This window comes from Nicotiana attenuata, chromosome 6 (assembly GCF_001879085.1).
Source record: "Nicotiana attenuata strain UT chromosome 6, NIATTr2, whole genome shotgun sequence".
Classification (NCBI taxonomy): domain Eukaryota; kingdom Viridiplantae; phylum Streptophyta; class Magnoliopsida; order Solanales; family Solanaceae; genus Nicotiana; species Nicotiana attenuata.
Window position 1 is genome coordinate 4,639,985 of NC_031994.1, and position 8,217 is coordinate 4,648,201.

Consider the following 8,217-nt stretch of genomic DNA (forward strand, 5'->3'; position numbering starts at 1 on the left):
TTTTTTTATTTTTCTCTTTATGCATGTGTGTTATGTAATAGTAGTATAGTCATATAGTTGCCGGGAATTAACCTGTAAAACTGTATACCATGTTGGTATAGTTATATGCCATATTGGTATCTTATGGTAGTTTGAACATTTTTTTTGGTTGTTTTGGCTGTATTTTAAAGTGAATTTTATTCAAAAATTATTTATATGAACGTGATTTGCAGTGCTGGAAAATTTTGGTGTTGATGGATATAGATTATGTGTATTATGTAATAGTTTTATAATTATAGGCAATTGTTGGAACGACCCATACAACTATACACCCTGTTAGTATATGGAATGAGCAAGTTGCTTTGCGAATATTTAGCTTGCAACGCGAGCATGTAATTTTCTCACACTTTTATTGTATCCTTTAATGTTTTGGTACAGTAGTATAGTCACAGATAGTTGTAACAATATTCTAGAGCAATCATATACTCTGTTGGTATACATGTATACCATATTGGTATCATGTGGTACTAGAAGTCTTTTTTGCTACTTATATTTTTATTGAATTTTCCAATATTTTATTATCATTTCTATTCTAACTAGTATATATAGAAATTTAGTGGCCGTAGATTATATTGTCTTACTCCATCACTGGTTGGTGTTACTGCTAATGGTAGAGTATGTACTAATATTTGTAGGGAAGGAGATCAAGGTTTGCATGGCAATCACGTGAAATTAAAAAAGGAACAAGAAATAAAGAAAGAAAATAAAAAAGGAGTCAAATTAGAGTGTGAAATAAGTTATGGTAAAAATAACAATAATACGATTTGGGCAAAACTAAATGAATAAAAGAGAAAAAATAAAAATAAAAAATAGGAAGAAAATGAGAAAAAAAGAAAAGGATAAAAGAAAAGAAAAAAGGAAAAAAAAGAAAAGAAGCATAGAAATAAAAAAGAATTGGAGAATAAAGAAAAAATTCCCCACAAAAACTGCTATGGGTAGGAAATGTAATTAGTTTATGGGTAGAAAAACAAATGGGTAGACAAGGGTAAATAGTTTTATTTTTGTGGGTAACTGTGTCAAAACCCCTTCAATTAAGGGATTCAATTACATCCTTTCCTTTTTTTTCCCTTCTCATCTTCTCTCTCATTTTTTTAAAAAAATCAAAATCCCTTAATCTACGTCCAGATTCTCCACCTTCTCTCTTCACCATTGCCTACAACTTTATATTATTAAAAAATATTCAAAAATTATATGATAACTGTATCATTATTATAGTTGTATCGTATCAGATACATCAATGCCTAAAACATAAATGTAATACTTGTATCACAATTGTATCTAACTTGTATCTGGTACATTAATACCCAAAATAATACATGATACAATACTAATAAATTAATATACAATTATCTTATTTATGATACAAATTGTGAAATTCATCATAAATTCACAACTGCTCGTAACAATATACAATGAATACACAATTATTATACCTTTTGTAATACAATTCCTGCAACGATTATGATATAATCGCGATACATTTCTGAAAATTTGTGATACAATTATGATCTTTATTTTCTTCAAGTTTCAATCACAGCTCTACACTAAAAATTTAATATAATAGTATAATAATCGTATTAGTATTGTATCCACAACTTACCTACAACTTGATTGTAGAGCAAATATGTGTAAATTAGAGGAATGAGAGGTGTATTTCAAGTGTAAGTATCCACGACGAAGGCAGTTTTGCAAATCTATGACTGCCTTTGGTTCATAGTTGTGTTTGTTTTGTGTAAATTATTTCGTGGAAGTACATATCATTCTTTTTGTTGCTAGTTTGTAATTTTCTCCCCTCTAAGCTGCAGAACTTGCGACCTTGTTCTTGTAATCTCTTCCACTATGGGTTTATTTATTTCAAAAGAGATTTGAAAGAGAGAAATCGGATATCAAAAGCTTTGGAAGAAGAAAGGATCTACAATTTTGGAGGATAACAGTGGATGATTGAAAGAGAGAAATCGGATATCAAAAGCTTTGGAAAAGGAGTGAGTAAGCGAGATTTTTGAGTTAAAAAGATTTTGGGCATCAGTGGGCAAGGGAGAATTCTTACGGTGGGTAAGTACAAAATTGGAAGATGTTTTGTAATCCATTTGGAAAAGGAAGAAAATCTTGAATGTAAGGGATTATATGTAACTGATACGCTATATTTAAGGTATGTTGCATTCCTCTTTTTTATGGTTATGTATAAATCTAGTAAATATAGGTATATAAAGTAATTAACAAAGAGCCTAAATAAAGGTAGTAAATAGGTTTCTGTCATAGTATAATTAGGTAAAAATCCCTTAAATTTACTATGGGATTTTTCTTTGAGTCAATTTCACTTTTACCCGCTGATCACGCCCAACTATGCCTTATAAAAAGGACAAAACGGTCGCTGCAAATATATTCCGATTAACAAGTCCGGAGTCGAATCCCACATGGAATTAACCTATCAATCACAGCTATTGGGCTCACAGAAATTCACGTATTCAATCTTCAGAGATATTTGATTAACAATTTGGGTGCTTATTAACAAAATATTATGTAATAAAAATGCAGTAAATTAAGACTAGCTATAGAACTGATTGTAAGCAAGAATGAGAATGGTCTAAGGTTATGATTTCTCCTCTTGTCGGAATCCTTTTCGCTATGTTTGCTATAAATTTGCCTAAATCTTCTCTATCGATCATGAGCACTCTGATTGTCGTAACTCTCTCCCGAGTAGTTACAACAATATACTAGACATATTCTCCCGAATTACGCTAGCTGGCCTTAGTTACAACTCACTTAGATCGCACCCAAGGTTTCGTTATCCCCAATCCCACCTTTAATGTATTGATCCCTCATATACGTTAGGAGTGGTGTTGTTCAACAACTACCTAAATATACACTCTCCCCCGAGTAATGCATACTAAATAGACACAACCAATTGAGGGGCCTTCAATCAACAACAATCACAATATAGTTGAATAACCGGAGAAATTATTAAGCAATTCTATATTAACATATCAGAAATTCATCCTCCAAGAGGTTCCATCAAAACCCTATATTAAATGTTTAGCTACACATAATCGTTTTCACAATCACAATAGTAGAATTCATCATTAATGATCAAAACAAGAGGAAGAAAGGTAAAACTTTATGCCGAATCTTCCGCCTTGCCTCTTGCCTCTTCTTGCCTTCAACAATCCTTCAAAAACCTTGATACCCTCTATTTGGGCGACCTATGCTTCTTGTATGTTAAGGAGAGTTGCCCCCGAAGTTACGAAATTACCTTGAAAATAATATTCCTCGAGGTGACGAGCGCGGCCGCGCATATCGCATTCTGTTCTGCCTGACGAGCGCGGCTGGAGCGCGCCCGCGCTCATGAAGTTCAGTTGTTTTCTATTTTTTTCCTTCTTCTTTCAAGCGCTTTCATCTCCGATTGGCTTTCCTTGCTCCAAATTAGATCCAAACACTGTTCAATGTCCTCCTAATCAAGACTTGCTCCTGCAAAGCACAAAATTCATAATTAGAGCTATTTGTTGACATTTAGCCTTCATATAACAATAAAGCATAGCTAAGTTGGGGCGTAAATGGTCGCTAAACTACATGAATATAGCCTATTATCAACACCCCACACTTAAACCATTGCTCGTCCCCGAGCAACCAACCATACCCTACAGAGGTTCCTTCACTAAGCAACTTCTCTAACGTATCACACCAAGAACATACTACAAGGATTGAGTCCAGTAGTGTAACATCTTTGCCTCAAGAGTTGACTCTCACATGCCGCGCAATATTCCTAACTTACTCACTTACTCTACATAGAGGTCAAGATGTACCTTTCCTTCATGAATCAAGTGCCCTCACATCACAAACGAGAGTAGTTCCACAAGCAATAAACATTCAGAACAATTAGGAACTCAAATAAACAAAATTCACTCACTCTTAGAAAGAACATTCATATGCCACAAAAGATGCACCATGGGCTTGCCCGTAGTGTACTACTCTACTAATCGAGCTCATTCAGTCTAGGATCAAATAGGACTTTATTCGGTTGTAATGTAGGCTAAGGGACGGTAGTATACATTTGGATATAAGAGTAACTACACCTCCCTAAGCTCTTTAATACATATACTTTCACATTCATAACCCCACACTTATGTCAAACCAAGACTCCACCTTTTACATCAATATATATTAACTCCCTGCTTTTTCAAGCACACTTAATTAAGAGCCACTATTTATCAAAGACTCTATATATTTTTTTCACAACAATGTAACTATTTTCTTCTTCTTTTTTTCCTTTTCCCCCCCATTCAAGTGGCTCTTACTTATTCAAAACCGTGCACCTTTCTCCAGATTTCGTTAGTTCTACTCAAAAGCCAAACCAACCACCCCACACTTTAGCTTTTACCAGTTCATCACAATTCAAGTGCTTACGGAAGGTGAAAGGGTTCAAACAAATGATTCATTCAAACAATTGGGTGCGGCTTGTAATATGATTGCCAAGGAAACAGGATTACAGGCTCAAAGGAGTTAACTACGGTACATAACAATTAGGCAGGTAAAATATACATATCTGCTTCAACAAAGAAATGCCTATATCACTTCCAAGACTGAATAAAACTACTATTTCGCTTCGCAAACACACAGGGCAAGTTCTAGGCATCAAATGCAGTGCACAGAATACAATAAATCTCACACACATGGCACATGACTCACTCCAGATTGGCTTATCAAAACACTCTCGTCTGAGCACTTATGTCAAGTTAAGAACATACAATTTAAGACACTCTAACAAGAATCAACAACTGAGACTAAGCATCACACTAAAGTGTCTACTGTATTCCAGGCGTAACAACGTTAAGAGACTCTCTTTCCATCTCAGCTCATAGCCCATAAGTACCTAAAAAATAAAAACAATAAAAATAACAAAAAAACTAACTACACCCGGTTCAAATAAAACCCTTGGAAAAGAACCGCGGTCTCAATGAAAAACCAAGGGGGAATTGATACACTACCAACAAAAGAAAATCTTTTCTTCTATTTTTCTTGTTTTTTTATTATTATATCGACTTATACCCTCAAGAAACCCATCGAGTGATATCCATCGTCAGGACAAGTCGAATCACATATTTCGACAACTAACTAAGGACCAAAATCAAACTAAGAGCCCGTTTGGCTTAGCTGATTTAGAGTAGCTGATAAACATTAGGTGCTGATAAGCGCTTTTAAGTGCTGAAACTGATTTAAAAAATAAGCAGTTACGTGTTTGGATAAAAGTGCTGAAATTAATAATATGTAGCTGAAGAACTGGGTATACGAAGAGTTTTGTTTTAAAAAGAAGTATTTTAGGGATAGAATAGTAAATATTTTGGTCAAACTTAAAGTGCTTATAAGCTGAAATTTGATAAGTTGGGGGATACCAACTTATGGCTTTTGGCTTATTTTTGGCTTATAAGCACTTAACTTATAAGCACTTTTAATTTTACCAAACGCGTAGATAAGCCAAAAAGTGCTTATAAGCCAGTTTGACCAGCTTATAAGCTTAGCCAAACACCCTCTAACTAAAGACCAATATCAAACTATGTTCCTACATATATACAACATACAAACGAAACATCCCCACCCCACACTTAAAAAGATGGCATGTCCCCATGTCATACAAAATAAATAAATGCGAAGTAAAGAAACTTCCCTGACAGATCAGTCTTGATCGGAGACAGTGCCAGGGTCAAGGTGACACGCCCGACCCAAAGCACGCAGCCAGCCCATGATTTTCTTTTCTGATTTAGCATTCTGGGTGGCCAAAGCATCAACTCGCGCTCTAGAGGATCCAGCTTGGCTGCTGGATGAATCACCGGTGATTCGGCGTTTCTTGGAAGGTGCCATAATACCTGAAATAAGGAACATCATCAGTGAAACACAAAAGATGTGAACCAAAGGCGGTTACTCAAACTTCATCCGCAATTGGTCACAATTAACATTAACAACTCATTTAGGCATTTTAACAAACACTTTGTACGTACCATTCATCGGAGTCCCCAATTAACAAATTTATAAGCCAAAATCCACCACAATGCCCCAATGTCACCCACATATGTTAAGAGACACATTTACAACAATCTCAACAAACCCACTAGCATACAAGAGCACACTACAAAAAAAATCTACTAAAGAAAAGAAAGAAAACCTACTACATCACCAAGAACTCAACTATCCCAACAAGAATTGAAACAATTGATTACCTGGTAGAGATGTGGTTAGGGTAGGTGTCGATGCCCCCTTTTTCTAAGGCGAAATCGGGTTTACGACACTTGGGAGGATAACTCGTTCCCTTTTGGGAATTGGATTTTTGGAATTGAAGAGTCGCCACCTAATGATTAAGGTACATTAGGACACTAAAAGGGTTTGAGTTTGAAGAACCAGAGTTTGGGTAAGGGCTAGAAATTATCTCGAGGGGAAGGTGTTAGGCATCCCTCAAGATCCACTAGTGTGGTTCCCGGCCATGTTATAATTGTGACTTCACATATTCAAGTAAGCAATTAAAGGGCTCAAATAGAAAGGTTTGCATATAACATTGCAAATAAGTTGAAACTGTGAGGAAAAGTAAAGAGAGCAGAAATTTATGAAAGATTTAAACAATTTCTAAAGAAAGCAAATAAAAAAAAAGAAAAGTAAAGGGAAGGGGGTCCTAGGTTTATGATTAATATGGATCACGTCAATGCAATATCCAGTAACCACTCCTCAGAAGAGGGGCTACATGAGATATTAGCGCATCGGTCATCATCTCCATATTCTACCCTTCCCACCCCGTAAAGGTTATTTAAAATGCATGGGTTGGTCACGAATGCTTATTGCATGCTATTACCCGTCCCGTCCTATAAGTCCTGGAGGGTATTTAGGACCACTATTCCTACAAGGTAAGGACTAGGCTGAACCCTTAGGTTTAAAGGATAAAATGCTAAGCGACATACATAACAAATAGGACCGCACATAAGGGAACATACAAAGACAAATAAAGGCTCACAGATCCCTCCACGAGTGTACACGTAATTAGCACGTCTCAAACACATTTAAGGTCTCAAAGATGGGAGTTTAAAAAAAGGGAATAGGTAACAGCAGTTGAGTTAGTAAAAGAACCGTAAAAGCATGGTTTTTGAAAATAAAGTAGTGACAGTATCTTAATGAGATGCAGGACAAGTATTCAAAACAACACGATTCTGGGCAGAGAATGGTAACCCAGTAGTTTGAAAACATAATAGAACAAGAATCAGAAAATCATGAGAGTAAATAGATGCACAATTTCAAGATTTGTTTCCAGATAGAGCGGGAGTTTTAATAAAAACAGAGTGAACTTCAGGGAGTCAAAGCAAGAATGGGAGCGGCAGAGTTCAAAGTTAAAAGAGGCTGATTAGTCCTAAACCGGTAAAAACATGGTTAATCAATTCTTATTAGGTCTAAAGTTTGCCTAGGCGTCGTACGTATTGCCTAATTATCTTAAAGGGTGAACATGCATATTTGATTTCCAGTTTTAAAAGGGGTACACATACAGTTAACCGTACTTGTGTTAGTAGATTAAGCATGCTAATGAGGCGTTTAACAATTACAACTCAGACAAGTATAAAACCCTAAACAACAGGATGTCTAATGCACATAGGAGTTCCTAAAACATGATTTCTAAATGCTAATGATTATGAGAATGCAGCAATAGCCTTATAACAGTTATTTGCTTGTTATTAACTGATCATGGTTACGAAATGAGTATAATAACAGGCTGAAAGTAAAGAACCTAGAGCAGGATCTCTAATGTATGAGATGCATGTCCTATACAGGTTATCTATTGCGCAGATAAGTAAATAAAATCCTATAAGCATGTTTTCTACCCATTACTTAAACTAAGCATGCATAACCCCCCATATTCACTATCCAAACCCAAATCATTCGTTTACAAATTATTACAAACCAATGATAGCCGAATTACAGTAATAAAGAATAAAATAAGAAGTTATTCCATAGGGAGCCTTCAATCAGGCCCAATCTTCCAACCTCACTCCTTTCGAGTTTCACAGCCTTGACATGGTCAGGGTGTGGCAAAGCTCCCTAGGGCCCCCATTGGGTCCCTGGCCAATACCAGCACCCAAACACTTACCAAAATGTTGGACAAGCGCAGTGTGGAATTACCATCCTTGTGTGTCAAAGTTCAGTGGGCACTCA